Source organism: Crocodylus siamensis, chromosome 14 (genome assembly GCF_052110815.1).
Source record: "Crocodylus siamensis isolate JL-2025a chromosome 14, ASM5211081v1, whole genome shotgun sequence".
In the NCBI taxonomy this organism is placed as follows: Eukaryota; Metazoa; Chordata; order Crocodylia; family Crocodylidae; genus Crocodylus; species Crocodylus siamensis.
Genome location: NC_143408.1, coordinates 23041595 through 23068431, shown reverse-complemented (window position 1 = coordinate 23068431; position 26837 = coordinate 23041595). Strand labels below are relative to the sequence as shown.

Below are 26837 nucleotides of genomic sequence, written 5' to 3'. Positions count from 1 at the left end.
ACCAGGAGCTGGGGTGGGCGGGAGGCTGGGGGCAACATTTGGGGGCTGGAGGAGTGGGGGGGGAGGTTGGTGGGGCTGGGGGATCAGGCAGGGGCTGGGGGCTGGCAGGGGTCCCCCCATGGTCACCTCCCCCAGCCCCTAGTACTTATCAACTTGGAGTCCAGCTCCAGCTCCCTGCTGCAGCCACCAGGGACTGCCTGAATCATCGAAGCTCTCCCAATCTTTTCTGAAGATTCGGAGAGATTTGAATCGATTCGGACCCTTAAATTGGTCCCCTGATTCTATTCAGAGATTCGGCCACCGAATCGCGCTGCGCCTCCTCCGAATCGAATCACCACCCAAAGCTTCGCACAGCCCTTATGGGCACTATCCGGTTTCTGCCTGCCCGCCCGCCACAGAATTGGGACTTCGCAGCTCAGCTGCTTAGGAGCCAGCTCTAATTCCAAGACATACCAAGCGCACCCCTTCCCGGTCTTGTGAGCACTCTGGGTTTGCAATTCACTTCTTCAGGAGCTTATGATAGTTGAGGTAAATAGAAAATGGACTTTGTAAGGGTCACCCAAGATCCATCGCCCTTACATCAGTTAGCAGAAAGCCCAGGCAGTTCTGCACACAAGGACAGACCCCACCCATCAGCAGTTTCCAGCTCTCTCACCTCTCTGAAACATTATTTTAATTCTGAACAAAAAGTCGTCCAGGTAGTCCACAAGTCCATCTGCAAATGGCTGCTCCTCCCAGTGATGGGATCTCTTTCCTGTGCAGCCAGCTTATTTGTTCCTTGGGTAAACCTGCAGTTAAAACCGGACCCCTCTGCTGTGACACCTCACCCCTTTGTGCCCATTCTCTGCCCAAGCTTTCTGTAACTATATGAGTATCTCCAATTTTCCCTCAAGTCTCACCGACTCGGTGTTTAAGACCTTTCATTGAACCCAATCTTTGCTCACCGATCATCTCCTGCAGGAAAATCCACTACCCATGCCCCTGTCTGCAGACAAACTTGACTGGACATTTTTTCTTGGGTTTAAATTATCCCATTGTCCTCAGGTGCTGCTACTTGAATAGGAATCAGCTGCCCGACAACCCTCTGTTTTCTTAAGTCGGGGAGATACAGCCCTGATGGCATGCCGCTGACTTCACCTACACCGCGGTATCTGCGATGCTGCAACTTCATAACTTCAGCCCACATCGGATGTAGAAAGATCCCCAATTTATCATATCACTAAACAGTTGAATGATAGAAGGGCTGGAATACGTGGCACTCTTTCACTCAGTCGTTTGTATTTGAGAATTACCTCGAGACTCGCAAGGAGATCAGGGACCCATTTTGCTAAGCACCGTAAAAACACATTGGGAGAACATCCGTTTCTTAAAGGGCTTGCAATCTAAATGGCAAAGTCAAACTAAGGACAGAGGGGAAGCAAATATAAAGGGACTTGGTCTGTTCTTGCTCAGTACATGGTGACCTCAAGTCTCTTGACTGCTATATTTTGTCCTGCTCACTAGCCTGTACCCCCTATCTAGCCCCACGGAGGCCCTGTTATATTGCAAAAGAACTTATAATGACTGTTAGTGTTGCTCAGGCCATGGGCTAAGGGACTGCTTCACCAAATGCACTTATTTTCTCTTCATATGCTCAGCAAAAAGCCCTTTGTCTCAGAATCTTATTTCCACATGTTTGCACATCAAGGAAGGCCTGTGTAATGTTCTGCACTTGGGACAGGAATCCCTTGCCAGTATTTGGGGAAACTTGGCTCAAGTCTAATGAATGTAATTATATTTCAGTTGTAAAGAGGCCATTTCCTTCTTTCTAATGCAGGGGCTATAATGACCAATTAAATATACATAAGGTGTAGGCAGAAATGGTTTACGAAAGTTACACATTTTTAATGCAGAGTGTTAGCCAGTGCTAACTATTTGAACATAATGGGATATTATGGTAACTCAATGTCCTCTTACTCTAAAACACTTCTCAGTGAGCTGACAAAAGGCGTGTGCGCTCAGCGTTTCTGCGTATGAGCCTATGTGTAAGTATACGTGTGCGCTTCGCATTTGTCTATGAAATTGTCCTTTACTGAATACAATTCAGAATGGTGTGACAGGCCCCATCAAGCTAACAGAGCAAAGAGATTTAGCTTTGCTCAAGATAAAAGGGGGGCTTGCACTCCTGAATGATCAGGATCACGTAGTTCTGTCCTTGATGCTGATATGAAGTCCTAAAGTATAACCAAAGCCATAACGTCCCTATGAGCTTGTTATACTATTGTGATTATTCCTTGCAGATTGAGGACTATTCTGTAAATGCGTATTCTAGACCTAGCTAAAGAATGAATTAGCAGGCTAGCTATAGCATTACTGGGGTGCTATTCCGAGATAGCACATAGATGGTTTGCTTCCTGAATGACCTGTATTGTTGCCACTGTTATTCACCAGTTAGTCTCCTTTTTATAAATGAGGAAAACTTCATGGCTGAAACAACTTGGGGCCGTTATGGGTAATTAAAACAGATTTCCATATTTCAGGAGCTGTTGCAAAAAGAAACCAAAGTCCACAATGAACTCTACCAGTTTTTTATCTCATAGTGAGAATGTATTTGCTTCCATCTTCCTTCCCATTCTTCCTTCCGTCCCTCTTTTATTTTCATTCCTTCCTATATTTTCCCAGTTAAAGGTAGCAGCTTCTTTCATGAACGCAAAGGAAGGCCAAGTCGAGAGGAATACAGTTGGACAAGCTGCAAAGGCTATTTCTTGTGAACCATCTTCTGATATCACAAGTGTTATTTCTTGTCATGGAAGATGAAAAAACAACAGAAACTGAAAAAAAACACAACTCTTCCCCTCCCCCCCCCTTGATAGAGCTGCTTATAAAGAAAAGAGCCAAAATCAACTTTGGTTCGACTCTACAGAAGCCCTAGACAGTAGGCAGGCCTTTTTGAAAGCCCACTGAAGTCAGTCGATACCAGTCAAATATTGAATTGGGCCCAAAGACTACTGTGAAAGTCGAATCAAGCCCCAACTCTTTTCTCAGCATTCCTGTATGTTTTAATAGTTATGATAATGCTGCAGTTCCAAGAACTGTTTTTTAATGAGGTGGTAAAAAGGTCAGAGTATGTGTCTGAGGTTAAGATGCAGGCTTGCAAACCAAATGACCTGGCTTCTATTCCTGGCCCCTCTCGTGATACGTTTCGTGTCCCTGGATAAGTAGCTTCACCCCTCCGTGCATTAGTTTCTTCATCTGCGATCATAAAAACATCGCCTTGTCTCACATTTACAGCTGTGAAGAACTTTGGGATCTTTGTATGGAAAGTACAACATCACGTTAAGTTAGGAAAGCCCATTTCAGTGAAACTTGGAAGGACAAGAGGGTGGCTGATTTCTCTCCCCTTATTCAGATTTATGCTCCAAGGGCCAACTGTGTGAAGGAGCACAGGGAGTACCAGATTAGACCAATACTAGATGCTTTAAAAGAAGTGTTAGCACCCCGACCAAGAGAAATATTGGATAACCTGCTCCCTCTACTAGGTCTCATTCCTGGTCTCAAAAAACTAGAAACTGGCTTTAAAAGACTCAAGCTCTAGGGATCGTCTCTTTTCCAAAAAGTTTATTAATATTAACTACTAGGATTCTGGATATTCTTGATATCCAATGTTGGTTTGAATCATGCTAAGTTCTTGGTCCCAAAAGCTTCCAGTGGCAATGAGCTCCACAGTCTAATGAAGCATCATACATAATTATCTTACAATTTCTGGATTGCTGTTTGTCACCTAGTTCATCTATTAAGGGACAGGAAGAATGGAAGCAAACACTGCTCTTTCACGGTGGTATTTTATTTACTCCTACTGCGTGTCCTTTTTTGCTTCCTTTCTCACAGAAACAAAACTTGGTCTCTTCAGTCTCAAAGTGGTCCAGCACTCGGTTAGTCTGCTCGGTCTTTTTTGAACACGCTCAGATTGACATGCAGCCCTGGTCCCAAACAGGTTGCCGTCCATTGCCCCAATAATTCAGTGGGCTCCACACATGCTTAGGCCAGGATTCAGAGTGGGTCCTTAAGTGCCTACATTTGGCTTAGATGGAGCTGAGCTGCCTACGTTCAAAAACAGTAATTCCTATCGGCCTTATGCCAGACACAAAACCTAGAAGGGTCCCTGAATTCATCAGACACCTCCATTAGGATTGTGAAGGTCCCCACTGCCTACACTACTTCTTCTGCTCAGTCTAAGTGGTGGTTTGGGTGGTGCACTGTGGTGCCTAATTCCTGCCTAAGCTCTGCTGAGATTTAAATTCTTGCAGGGAAGTCCCTGGACTCCACCTGAGCCCTGAGAAAGCCCTGCAAACGGGTGCACAAAAACCTTGCCTAACTCCTACTGACAGCACTGAACTCAATGCAAAGACAATGGTGGATAGGTTGTTACCCACCAAATCGCTGAGCCCAGGAAGTGGGAGATTAGTGCACAGTTCCTCTCTTCAAAAGTTTCAAATCCACATCCCCTTTGGGCAGAGGAATGCCCTAACCTCTGGGCTCTAGAATAGGCCAACTAGGGATGCCATCTGCCTCTTCCTGTTGAAGTGGGGCCATCAAGGTTGCAAGACTTTTTGGGCCACAATGCAGAAAACAAGAGGGAGCCTCCCTCAGGGAATCTAGCATTTTTGGAAAAGGGGAGTCTCAAGCTCCTGGCTCGGTTACTTAGTCATTGGATAAAAACCAGTTTATTCAAACAATTGTATCGTCTCATTTGCTGAGGGATGTTGCAATTTGGACACATCCTAGCTGCATGTGTAAAAGCGGCCCATTCACAAAAATGCTGTGCTCCTACTAGTGCTATGCATGCCATTTATACATCACTTAACTATAAATAACTTGATTCTGACATTTAGCTAATACATTATGAAAGCAATACCAGAACGTGAGCTGGAGGTGTCACATCTGTAACAAAGACAAGCTCTTGAGAATCACAGTCTTGTTACAGACCTTGGGAAAAAAGGTGAAACTTCTGGCAGCACTAGGGTGACTCACACTTCATAATGAAGGGTTGGGATCATTCCTCTGTGGATATAGATCTTCAAGGGAAACAGGAAATTGTACACCACATCCTTCCCTCAAGGACTGACTTTTCCTCTGTCTCTTCCCTAAATCCGTGGATCTGCTGCTAGCCAGGGCCAGTATTGAGAGCCTGTGACTGCACTCTTCCATTGCAGAAGCACCCAAAACCGAGTCAAATGGAAGCAGCCAGCTCTCAGCCCGTCTTCCAAATACAGAGAGGCCAGCTCCACCTTCCTGCCCATATCATAATTAAAATATATGAACCTAAGCATGTACAACATGGAGCAACTGCAAGCCTTCCAAGTCAGGGCTACTGGAACAGTTTTCCTTTGGAAAAATTGCATGGGAACGCCATTTTGGAAAAATTGCAACAAAGACCTTTGGGGTCTCCTTCCTAGGAGAAATTTCACACATTCTACTTGTTCCAGTCAGGGCTAGAAATCACTTGCAAAAATGTCAAAATTCCCACTAGCTCCATTTCACTTGTGCATGCATTCGCCTCTGCCTGTGTCTGCAGGAACTCGGCAGCCTCGCCACAATAGTCAACCTAAAACACAGAGTTTTGCTTGGTTTCTCAAACAAATCACAGGCTTTTCATGGCTTATTACTGAAATCATCAACAGGGCAACAGAAGGGAGAAGATGGTTCTGTGAGTAAACCGGAAGGGATGATCTGGGTTGAGTTCCCAGCTTTACCGCTTACTTATTGTAGGGCCCTGCATTAGTCTCTTCCCGGAGCTGTATTTGGATTTTGATCTCACTGACACACATGTAATTCTACTGGCTTCCATTCACCCCAGCGTAAATCAATCAATACGCGTTTCTAATTGATAAGGACAGATCTCTTGCTTATTGATTACGTTTTGGTACGCACAGACACACAACACACATACCCACCCACTGCTCTCTAGCGTCAAAAGGAAAGGCGATCGGCGTTCCTGAGGTCTGAATCTTTGTAATGAAATTGTCTTATTTTTAACACCGTCTGAGTAGCTTTCAAGCAGAAGCCGTCAGGACCCGTATTATGTTGTGCAGTACCCTACCATCATCATAATTTAGCTCACAAGGTTGCTGTGCTTGGAATTCCAGTTATGACATGAATTCTATACATTTTATACAGATTTATAAATGGCATCAATAGAACACTCAGGCCCTTATTCATTAAACAATGAGTCATTCTGGCATTCCAGTTCTTACAAAACTTTTATGTACAAATTTGGCTCTACTTGATGCATCTGATTCAGCAACAGAAGTGTTGCGGCACAGTTCGGACTGGGTGTGAAAACAGATGAAAGGCAGTTTTTCAATCCCCACTGAAGTTCTGCACTAGTGCAATGAGTTGGTGGGTTCTACTGCGCAAGGGGTCACATCAGAAAAACTGCCTTTTGGTGGGGATAGTCTTAGCCTAGATAACAAGGAGTAAAGGGTTAATGAAGAGCAAATCTCTCTCTCCCCCTAACAGGTGGGGGCTCTGAGGTCAGGTTTAAGACCCATTGAGGGAACAGCTGGAAGGAAGTTTCCCTTGCCGCCCCTGTGACACACTTCAGAGATTCACAGGCATTAGGGCTGGAAGGGACCTCAGAAGATCATCGAACCCAGCCCCCGGCCCCAGGGGCAGGAAGTCAGCTGGGGTCATAGGATCCTTTGCTCTTTAAACATAGCTCTTCCTAACGTGACTTTTTTTTACCAGCATTAAATTCAAAGGAAATGTGGAATAATAATAATTAAAATAAAAGCAGCAGTGTACCTGCTTGAGACTTGTTGATTGCTGACGTGGGAGGCGGGGGGGGAAAAGAGTCAGTCTAAGAAGTGAAAGGGGGGGTTTGGCCTTATCTTTTCTCACACCACTGAAAGAGCCTGCTAGAAAGAGCTGCTGAAGACTCAACCAGCCAAAGAATTAATCTCCAATTTATTTTCTGCCCGTGGCACCAGTACCCAAGCCTTCATTTGCAAAATACATTCCAGATGGTCTAGAATATGAACCTGAAGTAGGATGGTTTCCCCCTCCCTTGCCCATCCCTGCCCCCTCCAAAAAAAAAAAGAGAAATAGGGCCAACCCCATTACGGCCCTATCTATCAGGAGCTGCCTATGCCAGTAAATGCACAGTACTACTGTACTCCATTGTCTGCAGCAGAAACACAGGGGCCCTGTTGTTCAGCTAGAGTACACTATCCTATTTTCTTTTGTTCTGCCACCCGTGCAAATTTTTGGCACTTTGCTTTTGACTCCAGGTTTAAAGGGACCGATCTGGGCCCAACATTTCCGTTTATTCGGTAACAAACATTTTTGTCTTGAGTTTTGTTTAAATCTTCTCCTGAGCTGGCACCGATATACTACATACCAACCTGAGAGAAGGAATGGACTGGAAATTAAACATGAACACAAGTGAAACTTTTCACTTTGCTCATTGTCCAAGCTGAGAATAACCAATCTGGCAATTAAAAGAATTAGTCACCTTCCTTCTGTTTCATCCTCCTTCCATCTACAGCTCATGGGCTAAGATGTACGTTATGACTGCTCTCATACTCAAGGCAAGAGGTCCATAGTTGTAACACTGCCATATACTTCTGGAAGCCTTTTAAATGACAGATGATGGAAGCCATATGATAAAAGCTTAATTATATAAAGGGCATATGGAAGACATGTGACACAAGGACATATGGAGGACATATGATAAAAGGGTATCTGAGGACATGATGAAAACATAATTAGCTGAAAATCTAATACTTCTATCAGGGGAGACCTGGAATAGTATTTTCTTTCATAACAGAACAGACATCTTGGATAACAATTGTTGCCACCACCACTCCTGAAACAATCATTTTTTCCTGTATAGATAGCACGCCTTTTTTTCTTTGGAGCCATGTAAGTTCTCTGACTTGCATAGCTATCTTGTACATAATCATACGGCCTTATAAATTAAAAGGTTTTAAGCAGCCAATATATATGTGAATGAACCTGATGATCCATTACTTTGCACCTTATGCTGGGAAAGTAAAACAGATTAAAAATGCTACCACCAATATACAGGTGAAGCATTTTGATTTGGTTGCACTCTACTTCCATCTGCACTTGCTTTGCACACATGATCACAAAGTGGAAGACAAGGGGAACAGCTCTGCAGTGCATAGAAATCAGTGTGACTTGTCAGTTTTATAATCTGGACTTCAAATATTGAAAGATTAGGGACAAAAGATTTCAAAAGCATTGCACTGGAAGAGTCCTGCTTGCAGATGTTGAATGCGCTTGCCCTTGTAAAATACCACTAGCTCCAACAATTGCCCTGTTCTAAAGACACAGAACAGTAATGAGACTCGTATCCTGTTGGAAACAAAGTACAAGTAGAACCTCACTAATCCACACTTTTTGAGCCACATGCTTTATAAGCTGCTCAAGAAACTGGCAGGCTCTTGCGCATTCTGCAAACATTTAGCACTAGAGAGCTGTGCTGAGGTCTCATATGACTCCAACTCGTCTTTTTTGTGAAATGGACCTCTGCACAGTTATTCCTTATGCCTTCAGGTACCATCATAAATTATGATGTTGTTTTAGAGTTTTCCAAACAAATGAACTAAGTGCATATTTCCCTCCATTGTGAAGGTATCTCTTCTTTTAACTCACTAACTTTGCAAAATTATCTCATTAGCAATAGCCCCCAGTTGTGCATGCGGATTTGCTATGTTCTCCCACCTGCCATTTTTGCAGTTATAGAAAACTTCTGGGCCCTGATTAAACTTTAGGAAAACCAATCCCCACCAGGCCATCAATGGGGTCAGAGTCCTCATCATTCAAAGCTAAACACCTAAGCCTGTACTGCTTGAGTTATAAAACTAAGGGCCGATTTTTTAAGGTATCTAGGTTTTTAAAGATGATAGTTTGAATGGCAGTTTGGTGCCTAAGCACTTATGTAAAGCCTACTAGTTACCTAAATCTATGCGAACAAGTTGCAGATTCATAAACTTCTTTTACAGTCCTTCTTACCAGAGAAGGATGAAGAACCATGCTTGGGTAGTATATGCTGCATTATCACAGTCAGTCTCAGCCCATACCCATTCTCCATATCTTGAAATGTGCAACTCTGTTATCAGGACTGCAATGGTGAGAAGTGTGACTGGATGTCTCATGACCTTGACGTTCATAACAAAACTGCAGACCTAGAAAAAAAGCATGGGGATTGGTACCCTGGCTTTGTAGCCAGCTTACCTCCCCTGTGCAGCTTCGGTGGCACAAGGAATAGCCTTACCCTGAACTGTCTTGTCTTGTGCCACCAGCACTAGTCACCATCCACTCGTTGTTCCCTCCACAAGTATACCTAGGCCTCCCACATGATCACAAAGTGAGGCATAATTTAGGGTCTGGTGCCCAGGATAACTAAGCGACCCATAATCACTAGTCACAAGGCTAACCAAGGGACATACAATCATCCAACTCAAGGATGGATACAGCATGTGATGCTTTTCATATTACCTTTGGAGCCTTCTGATGGTTGACCATAAAGTCAATACCATTGCGAGGTTGTCATGGCGCGTTTTAGGAATGTTACACATTCGCATGATCAAATGCTAATAAAGGAAAACGAGAGTTACCAGTCCACTGATTTTGCTAAATACTTATTGATAAGGTGCCAAAGAAAAAAAGCTGAGAATGAACATTTGACGTTCCATATGGGGTGAAGCAGCTTTTCCAACTGCATCTTACCTGCTCCTCCATGTTCCAAGTGTCCAGAGCAAGCATTGCTGAGGAATAACGGTCTGTCACCACGCCGTTTTGTGCAAGACCCAAGGAAAGCTAGGAGGTTGTACAGTTATCTCCCTTGGTGTCATTCTAAACTATACAACCTACTACCTCAACCTGGATGCATGCAGTCAAAAATGCTGAAAGCTACCCACCAGTTCACAGCCAATACAATGTCTACTTCAAAAAAACTAAGTACTCTCATCATGCCACCTGCTAATTTAGCAATATTGAATGCTTTGCTGGTTAAAAAAGGGCACAGAAACAAATACAGCTTTCCATGCTGCCCTATATTAATAGATGAGACATCATAAGCCAAGGTTATGACTGCTGTGGGCACAAAAGATCCCTTGTCACTTCTCATAAGAGGAGAGGTGTTGTCCTTGACCAAAACTTCCTTTCCCGTCCACCCAGAGGCATCTGTATTTCAGCAGAGAAACTCTATGTTAAAATCAGTAAAGTGCTAAGGAATCCTTTAGGATAAAAAGTGGCATATAAATATCTATGATGAAGCAGCAACTTAATATTGCCTTTGAACATGGACCTTGGCTTTTGAAGGCCACCGCATATTATTGTGGATCTTTGAGCAGCAGAGACAGAAGAACTTGAAAGCAGCAGAAAGTTGTAGTAAATTTTTACCTTGTATTGAGCCCCCATTAGGGTTATTGTTAGCAATAAAAAGGATCCATTAGGTCAGCTGAGTTCATCTCACCAGCAAGAATAAAATACTGTCTTTTCATAAGGAAGACCTGGCATCTTAAATTCTACTAGATCATAACCAAGTGGCCAGGATGCTCTTGTTTTAAAACTCATTCCTATTAACCACCAAGATGTTACTTAGGGCAGTAGTCTATTTATTACAGCTTGCAAATAGGAACGAGCTTCAGCCTGAATGAAATATGCTTGTCCCGAGACTGGGACCGAATCAGTTCTGCCTCCCTCAGGTGAGCGCCTACTCGGGCACATGTGTTCATTGTTGGAAGGGGATAAAGAACAAACCAAACCTTTAAAATTCGTAGTTGTGCCTGGTGACAGACACCTCTTCTATATACCATTTTGGGACATTACAGTGATGGCACTGACTTATGCAAAGAGTACTAGCATTGCTAATTAATTACCCTCACATCCTACGTCTGTCTAGATATGAGTTAATTGGGGGGAAAAAATAACTCCTCCCTCTAAAGTCTGACCATTGCCTGTTAAAGCATTATGAGAAAAAAAAGCGACTGATCGTGAAAGATTTAAATCTATAGCCTGTGATCAGTGTAACTGGAGTTTTCCATGGACTAAGTTCAAGGAGGGACCTTCTAGCTGATATGCTCACTGAGAAAACATCTAGGCTTTATCATAGTCAGCAGCACAGTTTAGTGCAATATAGTAACAGTATAGGCAAAAGGAAGCACGTCAACTTTTCCAAACGGAGAAGTTTCAAGGGTATCACCTAGAAGAAGGAATCAATGTTAGAGAGGGGATAAGAACCCAGCCACACGCGACTCCCCAGCCCAGTGCTCAGACCAGTAACCTTGCTGCTGCCGACAAGGTACTGTTGGATCTGGTTTCATGCTGAAACCAGCCCAACTTCTTATTATGGGTGACCGCAATACTCTCGTTCTTAAGCATTAGATTTCACATCTAGGGACAGATGCTCAGAGGGTGGGATTAACACCGCACGGTTCCAGTCAATGGAGCTGCGCTGATGTACAGGGTCTGTGAATCTAGAATCTCATTGATTTTCCATAAGAGCAAGGCACTTAATTCCCCTTTCCACCTTCGCAAGTTCCCGATCTCTCTTTCCTTTTCTACAGATAATACAAGTTCAAAGACTGACCCACTGGAATACCCAACCCTGGGTGTAATCATCTTTTCCAGCAGCTCATCTCTGACAAATATTTTCTCTCATCTAAATCTTGCCATTGCTGTTGCATCTCATTGCAAATAATAAGGACTATGTAGTGCGATTAAGCAGTAAAAATATTGACATCATTACTGCATTTTGACTAATGCTGGCATTCTGGTCCATGCATTACATATTGAAAAGCTTTTACACAGAGCTGAGTAAATAATCCCAAACTATTTCCTCAAACGTTTGCTCTAATTAAAAAAGAAAATAAGAAGCTTTGTTTCAGTTGTGCTTTCGGTCCTGTAGTGGTCACCACACATGAATGAATATTATACCAAAGGGGTTTCATAGAAGTAACATTTCTGAAAACAACCAACTTTCAGTCGAAACTGCAGAAAGTGATGTTAAAGGCTTTGCTTAACTGAGGCAATTGAGAGCTCAGCCCATCTGATCACTGAGAGGAGATAACAGCAATAGAAAATGAGTGTTAAATCAAAATTAGCCACAGCGCGGCTCAGCTACAAAATAAGAAGTGAATGCTCCTGGTTGTTTTTAATCAGCATACAATACACTGAGCATTATTAGTAGAAATTATTATGGGTCAGATCCCGCTCACCGTATCCAAACTGGTCGGTGCTGGGACTTTCCTGCACAAGTGCACACCTTGAAATCCACCTCAGTGAGCGATGTGAGAATCAGGTCCTCAGTGAATTATTCTGGATGTATAAATGAATGGGGCTATCACAGGATGATCCTGAACAAAGAAGGATGCCACGTTTCATTCAGAAGCAGTCTTGTTTTTCAGCTGGACTACTGAAATGGCCATATTTGTATTGCAAATACTCAAAAATTTGAAATAGGTTTGAAAATTTCTGTCATTTATTTATTTATTTATTTATGTATTTATTGCCCACCTCTTCCTCGTCCCTTTCTCAACCTCCACCAATGCATCAGCCAAATCCCAAAGGCTTTAACAGGTGACTCCTGCTAGCATGGAGCACTCTCCTGGTGTCGACAGCTAGTCCCACTGAACCTCTGCTTGCAGGAACACCCTAACCCTTCCCTCCCCTTACCACACCACTATACTGAGTAGGGGAGTTGAGCTTCATTTAAAACAGGTACTTCCACCAAAAATAACTTGGACCTGGCTCTCAGTCCTCATTCAGGAGATCAATGGACATTTTTGTCCAAAGAGGTCCTAGAGAGTCTCTCATATATCATTTACACCCACTTTAATGCTTCTAAAGTAGACCTGTGAATAGGGACCTTGGTATAAAGAAGCATCAAGGTCTACCATTAAAGGAGCCTTCATCTCCAGGCCTGATCCTTAGCTCCCCCTAGATGTATTTTTTTTTTTGCAGCTCTATTTGTCTTCTCCATCCCTGCGGTCCTGACATCACAACCTCAGAAATGTATTTGTCACAACTTTGCGCCTTTGGCAGATCCAGGAAAGTGGCATCACAGAAGAAGATGACCGCCTACTCAGTGCTGCTCCACTCAGCTGGGTCAACTAGAGTTTCCAGCGATAGCTGATTTAGTTGAGCAATTACTGTCGAATACGAAAGCATGGGTCACCTAATTACGTTCCACCTTAACTGCACCCTGCAATTGCTTGTGTGTATGGGGTATGCTATCCTTTATGGAGTTAGACTTACAGCACTGGTGCTTTGCATGTACCATCTTCTGGTTGTGTGAATTTCCTTGTTTGTTTTACAGTGATTTTAGTCAATTATGTCTTTACCCAATTAGTGCAATTATAGCTAATTATGTAATTAGGGTAAATATGTGCAGTCATGTAATGACAATGTTCAATTATGATATGTATTGATGTCATAAAATTCCTTATTAAATATAGTGGTAGGGGAAAGTGCTGTAGTTGGGAAAAGAGTCTGTTCAAGTTTGTGCACCTCTGGGGGGTTTTTTTAGAGCATTTTGCTCCTTCATAATCCAGGAAGTGATTTCACACAGTTATGGACAAGGGAAATCTGTGCCATAGCTGAGCCAATTTTCTGGAGAACTGTTTTAAAGCAGCACTGTCATCGGAAATGCGCCTCTTTAAAATGGTGCCGTCTTACTCAACAGCTGTTCTTGTGGTTTCCAGGATATGCGGAGTAGCTGTATTGAAAAATCTGAATCAACCCGTAATTAATACCTTAGTCTAGGCACAATCAGACCCAGAGGCTCTAGCTATCAAATCAGTACAGGTTGTACCATAGATGGCAATATTTCACAAAATTGAAGGGATATTGGATTAGGATGTATGTCTTGTTCTGGAGAAGGGTATCACAGAGAGTACTACTGGCAGACTTTAAGTCAGGCTAATTCTGGGCCTGAATCTGAATCCTGGCTCCTGCTGTGGCAAAGAGACTCCAGAGAAGGTTGCGAAAATTCAGATCTGGACCTGAACTTTATGGCTTTAACCGTTTTGTTAATGCTGCCCCAGTAGATTTGTTCCTCATTACAAATATGAAAGAAATCCCCTTTCCACCCAAAGGTCATAAACATTTGTAATTTATTTTTTTTTTGACAAGCAATAACTTGGCCTCATTTCTGAGTGGTGACTTCCATCTCAAATATTTCAAAATTCCTTTTAAAAACACATCTTTTGATGCAAAAATTGCTCTGTCAAAATGCAAAGGAAATTATAAATTTCAAGGAGGGTAAGCCTCTCAGTTCCTCCCCTTAAAAAAAGAATAGATATTCAAAGGAAATATTGCCTGAAAAAAATCACTAGTTCTGTACAACTCTAAACATTTCTACTGATCATTTCTGCTGACTTGCAGCAAATGAGGGACATAAAACATTAGTGATGCCGGGTCAATACAGCTCTAGGAAAGAGAAACAGGGTTCTGTTCTGTCTCATGTATCCTCAGCTGAGAGTTGACTATAAAATGTGCATTTTGGGAAAGACGTAAAAAGAAGAGAATGGACCTACCTTTATTTTCAGATCTCAACTAGGCTTTGTAGGTCTTGCAATCAGGGGGTGGAAAGCTCTTGCACTGTGCAAGTTTGCTTAAGTCATGGAGAAAAAACAAATACAGAAGCCCAGATATACCCCAATTCAAGGTCCATTTTAGTCTCGAGTGATCTTTTTTACATCTGACTTTTGAAAACCTCAGGCAAAAGGGAATTTACAATGGAAATGGTGATACGGTTGTTAATGGTCCACTCATGAAGCAGTCAGTAACCTTTGAGATGTGTTTGATGACATACCATCACTGACACTTTGAACTTCAGGAGGCTCAAAAGTTCCCTCCAGCTCAGAGGAGTTTGGATAAGGCATCAAACTCCACTGAATTATCACAGAGATAGAGCATTTGTTCAGAAATCCCCCTCTATTCAGCACTGTTGAGGCCACATCTATAGTACTGTGTCCAGTTTTGGGCCCCGCACTACAGAAATCATGTGGACAAATGAGAGAGAGTCCAGCAGAGGGTAATGGAAATGGTTCGGAGGCTGTGACATGACTTCTGAAGAAAGGCTGAGGGAACTGGGCTTATTTAATTTGGAGGAGAGACGACTGAGTGGGGGATTTGATAGCAGCCTTCAACTATCTGAAGAGCGGTTACAAAGAATCATAGAAAGTTAGGGCTGGGCAGGACCTCAGGAGGTCACATCTAGTGCAACCCCCTGCTCAAAGGCCCAACTAGATCATCCCAGCCGAGGTTTTGTCTAGCCGGGTTTTGAAAATCTTCGAAGATGGAGAATCCACCACCTCTCTGGGTAACCTCCTCCAGTGTTTTATTACCCTCTTAGTGAGAAAATTCTTCCTAATATCTAACCTCAACTTCCCTTGCTGCAGCCGGAGCCCATTTTTCCTTGCTCTGTCACTAAGAAGAGTCCAGCTCCATCCTCTTTGGACCCGCCCTTCAGGTAGTTGAAGGCTGCTATTAAATCCCCCCTCAGTCTCCTCTTCTCTAGACTAAATAAGCCCAGTTCCCTCAGTCTTTCCTCATCAGTCATGTCTGCCGAACTCTCTCCAATTTGTCCACACCCTTCCTCTACTTGGGGGGGCCCAAAACTGAACACATTGCTCCAGATGTAGCCTCACCAATGCTGAAGAGAGGGGAATAATCACTTCCCTTGACCTGCTCACAACACTCCTACCAATGCAGCCCAGGATGCCACTAGCCTTCTTGGCAACAAGGGCGCACTGCTGGCTCACATTCAGCTTATTGTCCACTGTCACCCCCAGGTCCTTTTCTGCAGAGTCAGCCCCCAGCCTGTACTGGTGCATGGGATTGTTCTGCCCCAAGTGCAGGACTATGCACTTGTCCTTGTGGAACCTCACGATATCTCCTTCTGGCCCAATTTCTTTTGGTCCAATCCTCCAGTTTGTCTAGGTCACCCTAAATCCTGGCCCTACCCTCCAGTGTATCCCTGCAGCTCGATGTCACCTGCAGACTTGCTGAAGGTGCGCTTTGTGCCATCTTCCAGGTTGCTGATGAAGACGTTGAACAAAACCAGCCTCGGGACCAGCCCCTGGGGCACTCTACTTCATACTGGCTGCCAGCTAGACACTGAGCCATTGATTACTACTCTCTGAGCTCAATGCTCCAGCCAGCTTTCTATCCACCTTACAGTCTATTCATCCAGCCTGTCCTTCCTTAGCTTGCCTGGGAGAACATTGTGGGAAACCATATCTAAAGTCTTGCTAAAATCAAGGTACACCACATGCACCAGTCTCCCCACATCCACAGAGCCAGTCATCTAATCACCGAAGGCAATCAGGCTGGCAAGGCATGACTTGCCCTTGGTGAACCCATGCTGACTGTTCCTAATCATCTTTTTCTCCTCCAGGTGCTTAGAAATGGATTCCTTGAGGATCTGGCTCCATGATTTTTCAGGGACGGAGGTGAGGCAGACGGGTCTCTAGTTCCCTGGATCCTCCTTTTGCCCTTGAGGATGGAGCTGGACTGTTCTCAGAGGTGGCAGATGACAGAACAAGGAGCAATAGTCTAAAGTTGCAGCAGGGGAAGTTTAGGTTAGATATCAGGAAAAACTCTCTCACTAGGAGGGTAGTAAAGCACTGAAACAGGTTACACAGAGAGAAGGTGGAATCTCCATTCTTAGAGGTTTTTAGGACCTGGCTAGACAAAGCCTTGGCTGGGATGATCTAGTTGGGGCTGGCCCTGCTTTGAGCAGGGGGTTGGACCAGACGCGACCTCCTGAAGTCTCTTCTAATCCTAATTTTCCATGGATTCCATGATAAATTAATTTGGATTCAGCTAAGACTCAAAAAAGCAGACCCTTTTCCTAAAGAGATTTTCTTTTGAAAGTTGTCAGCATCTTTCCAAAGCAAGCAAACAAACAGAAATTTGCTTTCGGCTGAATTTGTATTTTTATTTGCAAAAGGGGCTTGGTGGTCAAGTGGTCTGAATCAGCTCTGATTTACCTAACACGGAGCTTTGTATTTCCTAGACTCAGTAGATCTGAGTTTAACTTGGAAACAAAACTGGTTCTGCTTGCCCACCAGGAAGCGCGAGAGGAATGCTAAGATGCCACAGCAGAGCCTGGTGTCGCTCACAACACCATCACGTGGCCATGTTTTGTCATGACTAGGTGGCATGGACTGTAAACTCTGCGACAGAACGATGCGTTATCTAGCAAGCGTGCACCAACTTTTTCCTCCCTGCAGTTTACTATGGCCCTTTCTATCAAGAGATGCAATGTTTGCATATCTCTGGGGGATTTCTTGCATCCAGAGCTTGAACAGGCCCAAGGTTTCCAATTGTAATTTGCTTGGCACCTAGGTCTCAAATTTGCAATTCATTTATCAGCTCTAATCACTGTCCTGGATTTAGAGATGCCAACCAGAGGCAACTGAAAATAAAGAGACTTCTCCATGGTCAGAGAGGAAGTTTAAAATAGATACTGAAATGCAACGCAGAACTGGGTTCCAGTTTAATATCTGAACCATAAGATACATCATCCTTCCTCTCTCTTTCCCTTCTTGAAAGAACAAAAAGACTTGCTATCTGATTTGAAAAGAGCAAGCCACAGGGTATTGCTTTGTATTGTAAAAGTTTAAACACATTTGATTATTTTGAACAAGTCTGTTTGGCTCAGATTCAAACTCCGGTAAGGGTAACTGCATTCTGCCTACCTAAATCCCCTCTTGCAGTTGCAACTGGATACCGTGCTCTGTACTTCTGGTCCTAAACTTCAGGGCTGTGAGAAGCTTCGAGTGGTGATTTGATTCAGAGGAGATTTGGCCCGATTGCGTGGTGAATCTCCAAATCTGATTTGAATCAGGGGACCAATTTAAAGGTCCAAACGGATTCAAAGCTTTCCGAATCTTCAGAAAAGATTTGGAGAGCTTTGATGATTCAGGCAATCCCTGGTGGCTGCAGCAGGGAGCCGCAGCCAACTCCAAACTGGAAAGTACTAGGGCCGGGGGAGGGGACCACGGGGGGGGGGGGGGGTCCCTGCCAACCCTCCCACCCCCCAAAGCTGCACCTGCTCACCCCAGCTCCGTATTTTTAAAAAAAGCCCCAGTGCTCACCAGGAGCTGCTGGGCAGGGGGGTGATCCCCGGTGCCTCCCACTGTCCTATGCTGCCACAAGCCCCCTGATTCCCCCCCACGGGTGTCCCACCCTGGCCAACTCCTTTAAGGAACGCCCCCCCCCCCAAAAAAAACCGGGACTTACTGCTCCTCTAGTGGCCTCGGGGCTTTGGGGGCTCATGCAGAGCCTCCCAAGTGGTGTGGAGCAATGGGGGGCAGTGGGGATCACCCCCCACCAGCAGGAACAGTGAGTGCAGAGGTTTTTTGCATTTTTTTTCTTTCAGGGGGCTGGGAGAGTGGGGGAATCACCACCCCCCCCCACCCGACAGCACCCGCTGAGTCGGGGCTTTTTTTTTCCCCCAAGTGCCAGGAGCTGGGGCGGGCAGGGCAGCCATTGCTGTGCTGTGGGGGATCGCCCCCTGCACAGCAGCACCCAGGGAGTGGGGGCTTATTTTTTAACAAGTGCTGGGAGCTGGGGCGGGCATTGCCCGGCTGGGAGAGCGGGCAGGGGATGGGCCTGGGCCATTTGGAGATATGGCAGCAATCAAATCTCCGAATCAGATTAGACCAAATCAAAATCAGGACACTGATTCAAACTGGGACGGTGGTTCAGCTGGATCCGAATCCAAGGCAAATACTAGCCAGTTCGCGTAGGCCTACTAAATTTCTTGTGCAGTGTTGGCTCTGGGTTAATAAACCCTCGCCATGTTTCACTGCAGCATGATTCCATTTTAGTAGTAGATAAATGATTTCTGTATCTCTATGTGCATGGGTGTAATATTAGTCTATTTGCAACAGGGCTTTAGCTCCCCCCTTCAGTGAGAGGTGCAATGTATCCAGAAATTACCTTGTCATTTTGAAGGGAAAAATAGAGTTGTGAGTTGACTTAACCCAAAGCCAAAATAAGAGGGCAGGTTTGGAATAGTGCGTTTTCTGTCTCTAAGCAAATGTGATTACTTGTAGGCACACTGGTATCTTTCCTGAATTGAAATGTAATGCTATTCATTCCCATATCTAATGTAGACATATCTATTGCCCAGCCCCCTCCCACAAGCCATCTGTAGGTGCATAAAGAGGTGTTTTTCCCTCCTGACTAGACACTAACCAAGTGACGCAACAACCTGGTGTTAGGGGAAGGGCACCGTGATACCGGAGATGCTGTCTTCTGGATACATGGATAAGATCTTTAGACCTTTTTTGCCGTCCTTGAGGAGCCCAATGATACTCTCCAAAAGAGTGAGTATGTGTTTAGGTCCATTTCTAGCTTGTCTCCCTAGTTCCACTTGCAGTTTTGAACTGGGGAAGTATTCTGTACTTCCTTCCCCTAACTGCTGTTATGTAGAGTCCATGAATAATTATGCAGTTGCTGCATCTCAGTGGAAGATGAAGGGATCTTCATGCATGGTGTAAGGTTCTCGCATCAAGGCTGCTGCATCAATCTAGCTTGATCAGCAAAGCTGGGACTTCTAGTCAAGACTGGAAGGCTGGAGGCTCTATAGACTCTACTTGCACAGTCCAGCCTGTTAAGAAGACATGGTTGAAGTCTTGCACAGTTTTGCCAAAAATCAAATTACTTTATGAAGTTCAGGGAAATAGGAGCAAACAGGAAACAAAACATAATACTCATATAGGTAATATCATGCAGCTTCGTTTCAAATGGCTGAATTGAAAAACAGAGGCAGTAGGATTGTCAGAGAACTGAAAATCTGAAAGACCAAGAAATGCAAAAAAACAAACAAAAACCCCAACAGAGCCATACAAAATAGCAAGTAAGGATAAGGAAAAAAAAAGTGTGTGTTGGCAGGGCAGGGGTAGAGGGATAGGAAATGGTTAAGTGGCTAGAAAACAGGATTTGACATTGGAATACCAAAGCATTAATCTTAGCTCTGAATACCAAGGCTTCACACCACCAAGAAGCCAGGGGCTGGGGAACTGAGGCCGAAATGGTTTAATGGCCAGGACCACAGTTGGGTTCAGCCCCGTTTCAGAAACCATGACTCCAAGTCAACTTGACAATGCATTCAAAGCGCATTAACTCTGTCTACACTTACATTACAATTATCGTCAGCACCAGTGCAGCTGCCCCTGTCACACACAACATATGTGCACAGGCAGGGTTTCTCTGTGATCCTGGGCATCTGGAAGGTTCGGGGCGCTCGGCTCCCAAGCATTCAGCACTTTGTGGCGGGAGGACCTTCCTCTCTCTCTGTCTCTCTCTCTGGAGATAATTATGCTTATACACCTCACTGGTATGTAGCAACACTGAAAATATAACGTTTTCAGTTACATTTTCATTTATTCTTCATGGTAATGACAGTCCCGTAACTGGAATTTAGCAAAGCAGCCCTCTGTCAGGAAATCTTGCTACCCAAAGCAATGATTCATTCATACTTGAAAAGTCCCTTCTGGAAGGCTAGCACTAGGGATTACGGGAACAGCTTCACATGAGAATGGTGTATCACATGATACGGAGCTCCTGGCACGTTTAAAGCCATGACACTAAGTGCCAGCTTTCAGCAGCTCCAGAAACTCAGAGCTCAGCACCTGCAACTGATGCCAGGTTTTCCAAACAGGTCAGCTCAGATGTGTGCCCAACGTGCTGTGGAAAATCTGTGGACCTCAGTGGTGGTGGAGCTGTTTTGAAAACCTGACTCATATTTAATAATGTGAGCCAATGTACCATATATGGCAGGTAAATCTACTCTGGAACTGGGGGTGGGGTGAGGGGGCAGGCTAATACTATTTAGCTCTTAGCTACAGCTATTCCTTTATATATCATCAAGTCCTGCACAGAAAAGGGGTCATTCATATTTCCATTTTCTAGAAAGGGAAAGCGATGTGCGGGAAGGGAAAGTGACTTGCCCAGGGTCACAGTGAGGCAGGTCTAGGTCTGCGGCATTCAGAAGCACGTGGCACCCAGAATGGCATTCAGCATCACGTAGCCCCAGAAAGGAAGATGAGGTCATTCTGCACAGAGCAGTGTGGTGCCCACGTTCTCCATCCCAAAGGATACTTTTTAAGTATCCTTTCTAGACACCCAGTCAAATTTAGATCAATTTTTCCCCGCCAAAAAAAAAAAAAAAAAGGAGATATTTATAAGCAGGTTCCAGCAAAGTAAATAGGAAAAAAAAAAAAAACCCCAAACCTGAACTAAACTATGTGAAAAGGGCAGATTTTTTCCTTCTTCTTGGCTCAAGTATTTATTTAATCCAAAAATATGTTTAAAAAAAAATATCTTGAAAAACCAACAGCAACGACTCATTTTATTACACAGAACCAGGCAGCTCCTCTGACGGAGATTCTGGCATTAACAAAGTAATGCCACTGGAAGTGCCAGCATCTAGAAACTCTTCGGTGTTTAACTGGGGTCTTCTCAATAAGCTCAGTTGGCAGGCCAATGTCTACAAGTGCCATATTTGGATTTAAAAACCTGAATTCCAAAGCACCTAAAGCTTTGGAGGATTTCATTTGCGTCCCTTTTCATTGGAGGTTAGACAAGATAATCTAGGGGTCCCTTTTGACTTTAAACTCTGTGCATTAAAGGTTGCCTTTAAAGTATTAAAAGCAATCCATATGCTCAGCGTTCCTAGGATAAACCCATCCCGTTGTGTCCATCGGGTACTGTGTCATTCTGATCTTATTGTGTCAATGGCAAAACTCCCTCTGACTCCGATTGTGATGCTTGATCCAAGGCTGTCGAGGCCAATGGGAGCTTTACTATTTATTTCAATAATGAGAGACTTATTCACAAGCTGGCATTTTGGGAAGTGTCCCTAACTGAGCCTCATCATGGCCTTGAAGTAACAGAGAATAACTGAAAAGGATGCGTCTCTGAAAAGCCAACATAAAATTAACATTATGTATCATCACAGATACTTCACCCATGCAATTCTGAGAACAAGCAACCAGAATGATCAACCACAACCTTGAAGCTGCTCTATCAATAGGGAGCAACTGTACACCTGAAGAATAACTACCTTATATAACGCATTGCGTACCCTCTGTTGTGCACAAGTTCTTGTAGTAACCACATAGATATGAAAGATACTCCTTTAAAACCTTTCGATCCAAGCATAAGGGGAAAGACATTGGCATTATAAAAGTAAATATCCTGCCAAAACGGTGTAGGTTAAATATAAAGATGATTTCTAAGTCTAGGGACATAGAAAAGATTTTAGATTGTTTAGAAGAATAAAAAAAAAAATCCCTTTCTCTGCTATTATTTTGCCTGCATACAATATAAAACAGACAATCCAACAAAGGCGGGGGGGGGGGGGGGCACCCTCATTTCTGGACTGGAGACATCTACACAAAGTTCAGACAAAAGTCAAATTAAAAAATGGATATGCAGACCCACACTCCAGCAGAAGTAGCATGGCAAGCTGCTAAAAGAAACCATTGACTATTTTGTGTCTATACAGCTTTAAGTATTAATATGTAGAAGAGCTAGGTTACTTTACTTTTAATGCTCCCCAGTTTTAAAAGCAATTGTTTTACTTTTCATGACAAAAATTTTGCAGCTCTTTTACACTGGTTTTCATGTTAAGTGTTTGTTTACACATTTTTTCCATTTTAGTAATCCTCTGAGATTTGCTCGTTTTCTACAAACTGCTTTGAAAGACATAGATAATATCTTTCGCATGAAGGAAAGGGAGTGGGGGTACACAACAAGTTCATTTTTGACAGAGGTTCAGAGTTGGAGGGCTCTATCCAATGCCTCCAGTGAAGTCACTTCAGATTTATACTGGTCTAAGGAGAACAGAATTTCTGCTTTAGAGAGTTTCTCAATCTACAGAGGTAAAACTGTTGGACAAATGCTCACAGAACAAATCGCTTTCCAGAAGAGGCCTTTGTTTCCTCACTGTAACAACGAATTCAACTTATTTTATAAATGAAGTAAATTGTTTGTTGTTTGTTGCCCCGACATCACAAAGAAATATGAACAACCAGAATAAAATATTCAGACCATACACAAGGCATCAGAGATTTAATTTCTTTAGCCTAATGTCAAATAACTCTCGGCGGCCCACTTTACTCAGGCACAAATAAGTTGCTGGTTTTGGATGACCACGAGGGCATTTTAATAATGACCAAAGCAAAAAACCGACACGATGATTGCAGAACAAGAGTTTCAGCTCTCATTTTCTATTTCTTAGAAAGAAGGGGAGGAGGGCGAGGAGATGCTAACAGCAAAGTTGGACATTGTCAGGTTAAACACAACAGCCCCACATTTTGTGCGTTTGCCATGAAGACACATACCTATAGATACAAGCTTGTGTGGAATATCACCACAAGTTCGGATCTACGGGTTTGTGGCAACGGGCATCGATTTCTTCTTTATTAATTAGTTTGTTAATTTTACTTTGTTAAAACATTCTGCAAATAAAATGTCAATTCTGTTAGTTAGTAGCAGTGTTCCAACTCTTCAGTACATTAAAAAAGACAACTTTTAGGAAGACCTACTTGTTTTACAGCAATTGCTAACATTATCTGCTTTCCACTGGAGCAAAGGAAACAATAGTAACATCTTTTTAAAAAATAGCAGCAAAATAAGTTATGAATAACATGGTGGGAACCAAAAAGTAACTGTTTCTTTTTTGTCACTACTTTTGGGTTGGAATTATGGATGATGATATGAGACTAAATAACCAATGGCCAGGTTTACTGTTTTATTGAAAATTGTAGGGTGAGCCAACAACAGGGAAAAGTTCCTACTTGTGTTAGATTATAACAGGAGAGTGCTCTAAAAAAAATTTCAAAAAAAAGAAAAAGAAAATCAGTGAGAGTTTGTACTTCTTTAAAATATATTAACTTTTTGTTTGTTTAAGACAAGGATCGTCTTTCCTTTCATTCGGGTATCCTGACTAAACCGCCAAAAGAAACAACCATACAAAAGAAAGAAGAGTTTCACTGGATTTTCAGAAAAGTCATTAATAGTAAGTAACTACTAACTACTGCCTTTAAAAAAAAATCATTAAGAACAATTAAGATTTTAAGGGCAGGCAAAAAATATAATCTCTGCTAATATACATAATAATACATTCATCCCTAAATATCTTGCAAATGCTGGCTATAGTTCTACCTAAAGAGCTACAGGCAGAAAAAGCCATGTGAATATTTTACTGGTTTCTAATAAGATTTAACTTCATTTAGAAGCAAACGTCAGCCATTGCAACTAAAAAAATATTCCTCTGAAGTCCTCTCTCTTGTATAATTAGTGTGTACTTAAAGTTAATGGAATTACATTGGGTGTGTGCAATGCTGAAGATGAGAAGAAAATTAAACACTAAGTCACTTTCCTGAAGATCTGAATGGAATTTTTGAACAAACTTATTCACATTAACCTCACTTCTCTCCCTTTTCCCCCTTCCCCCCCCCAAAAAAATTTAAAAAATACATCCATCTTCTCTTTTCTACTCTTTCCAAATCTCAGATGAAAGATAAGATTTGGAAAAATTCTGTATTTTTTCATTAAAGCGTAATGCCGTCAACTTCTCTAAAATAATTCTGCGACAGGGATTATTTTGCTCATTTCTGTTCACGTGCAAGTTCTGGAAATGAAATGCTTTACCCCTCTAGCTTGATAAATGGACCCGATTCAGAGAACTGCACTGTCCTTTTTGGAACGACTTGTATGGGCCGATTACAGGAACCTCCTGGATCTCTATTCATCCTCCACCCAGAAATGGAGATGTTAAACTATGGCCAACAGCTGCAAACACAACTGGCTCAAGTTCAGCCCCTGTACAGATCTGGGGGTACGTACCTAAAACGTGACCAGGTTTTCATAAGGTCTAAAAGCTCAAAAATCATGTCGTGATCAGGTGTCTGGTGCCTTGCAAATAATCAGAGCAGCTTTTATATGGAAGCCTGTATAGGAATCTAGGAGCACCGGCAATTAAAAGTTCTGGCCTACCATTGAGTATAATATGGTCAAGAAAGTGGGATGACATGATATGGAGCCTCAACCAATGACTATATATACCTATATTTACATATACACTCTCAGGGAATAGCCAACTGAATATGGCACGCTTGAATCTTTTCTACAACAAATTCCACCAAGGTGATATATTTTAAAGGACCTGAAGTAGAAAATGAAAAATACTTTCTGACACTTCTAAGATTCCCAAGAGGGGCCTGCAATTAGAAAGAGTTAATACAACGGCTGCTACACGTATGAGGCTCGATTACAACTGCTAGGAATTTTGCTTCAGATTTGCAAGCATCTTTAAGGATGCAACACAGGAGTCTGTAACAGTTGATACTCTCTATATAATGGCACTTGTAGTTCTATCTATCTGGTGCACAGTGTTTTTGGAGGTCCCAAAACATGCGCCTGTGTCTCTGGGGAAGATATTAAATGATATTTCTTAAATTCTTGCCTTGTATTCTTATTTAATACTCTTACTGTAAAGTGTACATAGTACATAAAACACCAACTATGATGCCTTTCTTCTAATAATTCCTTCTTTGAACCGAATATTCTTTTCCCCCAATCACTGCTATATTCATTACTGTCCTTAACAAAAATTAAACTGAATGGGGAGTTAAGCATCTTGGTGGCCTCTGAACTTTATGATATGATGCCTGCCTTCAGCTCTCATTGGTTTCAATGGACGTCGAGGGTACTGGACACACCAAAACTGGTGGACCCTATCAGCCAGATTTCCACAACAATTCAGCTCCATTTTAGGCCACCTGAAATAAGCAGATTTTGCAAGGGCTCTGCACTTGTTCGCAATGAGAGCTTCCGGATACTGGGCAACGTTGAAAATCTGGCCCTCCATCTATTGCTGTCTTGATCAATGGCTTTTTGAAGCAAAATAAAAGGAAAACTTAGGAGTGTACAAAAATTCATTTTCATAGCTATATGTGTTTAAAAGTTATAAAAAAACTCTCCAGTATTGCAAATGTACGTGTCAAAACAGTACCATAAGTCACTCCAGTGAGTCCCCACCATGGATCTTATGGAACTACTTCTGTATTCTTTTGAGACTAGAGGAAGACACTCTGGTAGGCATGCCCTTTTCAATTTGGGATATCTATATGCTCTGACAAAGTGTCCAGGGCCAAGCTAGCACTTCCTAGGGCTCATAAAATAAATACACTCTAAAGAAATAAATAGTTTAAAATTTCTGACAGGAGGAACCAGTAAAAGCAGAAGCAAATGGGGAGGGGAGAGGGGGATACAAAACAACAGATATTCTTTTGAACTGGGATCCTATGTTTTTAAATCTGATTTTTTCTAAATTGTATTCCATTGTTTTCCATTGAATGCATTCAGGGTGCTAGGAGGAAAACTATGGATTACAGGAAAGGTGAGTTTTCAAACATTTCACCACCTAGATCAATTATGCAGTGGTTAATACCTTCAGGAGACCTGGTGAGCGATTAAAAAAGTGGTAAAAACCTCTGACAGAGGAATGCACCAATTGTCTCGAGGACATATTTGCACAGAATGTTAAATTAGAAAGCAAAAGCATCGACGGACATGGTAGAGATTCTGCAGTCTCTCCTAATACATTTTGCTCAACTATTATTTAAGACCCCAAAAGTGATCATAATAATCACCAAAAACTTAAGTCATAGAAAATAGGGATAGCAAAAATCGGCAGAGACATACTGATTAACACTAACCCTTTAGAAGACTGGCATTTTCCAGCCTTTCAGTCAAGGGAATGTATAGTGGAATATGTACAAATTATATATATAGATGTA

General features: G+C 42.8%; 1 long non-coding RNA gene across 1 annotated transcript in view; it reads right to left on the bottom strand.

The window, feature by feature from the left end:
* LOC149853460 (uncharacterized) overlaps positions 1–26837 on the bottom strand; it is a 187457-nt gene that overhangs the window by 21491 nt on the left and 139129 nt on the right. The gene's annotated exons all lie outside the window — the stretch shown is intronic.